This window comes from Octopus bimaculoides, chromosome 11 (assembly GCF_001194135.2).
Source record: "Octopus bimaculoides isolate UCB-OBI-ISO-001 chromosome 11, ASM119413v2, whole genome shotgun sequence".
Lineage (NCBI taxonomy): Eukaryota > Metazoa > Mollusca > Cephalopoda > Octopoda > Octopodidae > Octopus > Octopus bimaculoides.
Window position 1 is genome coordinate 61,459,449 of NC_068991.1, and position 1,224 is coordinate 61,460,672.

The following is a 1,224-nucleotide window of genomic DNA, read 5'->3' on the forward strand; positions in this document are numbered from 1 at the left end:
AAACCATAACTCTAACCCTAAAACCCTAACCCTGAAAATATCAATGGGGGTGGGGGTGGGTGAAATTTCCGAGGCATCCACCTCACCCCATTCCGTTTTTCGGACCCCAAAAGGGTTTTGTAGCATATTAGGATGTCTCAGGAATTCATTCAACGAAAAAAAAAAAAAATTTCCAATTAATCCGGGACCTGGGGGGTGGTGGTGAAACATTACCGAAAAATTACCTTTTAAACTTTATATTTACACGTTAATATTTATAAAACTAACACACACTTACATACATACATACATGCATGCATGCATACACACACACACACACATTTCAATGTATTTGCTTGACAATCAATTAGCCCCAATTACTCGCCTTTATCACTGAGGAAATATTGAATTGACACAAACACGTGCACATTGCGTGTGTGTGTGTGTTTGTGTGTCTGACTACCTGGCGGGCAAACGAATAAATATATGTAAATAATATTTCTTCCTTCTTTGTGTATAATAATAAGACACTTGCCCAAACTGAATTACTGGAGTTATTTAATTTTTTGCAGAAAAACGTTTTAAAAAAAGTTATAGAGGTTTAAAGTTCGATCGTTTTCAGTCAGTCGAGAAACAGGATTGGGAAGCTATCATTTTGTGCGTGACAAAGTAGCACATGTTGTCAATATTTGTAAACAATGTGTTATATCTCCGTTAATTTCTTTTTCATATAAATAAATCTTATTTAGCTGTTATTTTGGTAATTTTTCAGATTGACACTCGCACGATCTTCACTAGGGTGTTAGGGTTAGAGTTTTAGGGTCAGAGTTAATGTTTTAGGGTTAGTTTTAGGGTTAGGGTTGGGGTTAGTGTTTAGGGTTACGGTTACGGACAGGATTCCCTAACCCAAACCCTAAAACCCTAACCGTAACCCTAACCATAAACACTAACCCTAAAACCCTAACCCTGACACTAAAATCCTAACCCTAACACCCTAGTGAAGATCGTGCGGGTGTTAATCTGAAAAATTACCATTATTTTTAGCACGAAAGTTCTCCGGTAATTTTCTTTCGTGTAAATAAATGTTTATGTTAATTTAAAAGAGAAAAACCAGAACGTGTCTGTGGTTTACGGTTGACTACAATTACCAAATTTTAATTACTAATAACCCTTTATTTATTGATTTATAGCGAAAATTACTTTCGGAAAGACTTCCTCTCCCACCATTTTCTCCCTTTTTTTTTT

The 1,224-nt window shown here is 35.8% G+C and overlaps 1 protein-coding gene across 1 annotated transcript in view; it reads left to right on the top strand.

Moving 5' to 3' along the window:
- Positions 1 to 1,224, top strand: part of LOC106879934 (mucin-17-like) — a 45,664-nt gene that overhangs the window by 1,547 nt on the left and 42,893 nt on the right. The gene's annotated exons all lie outside the window — the stretch shown is intronic.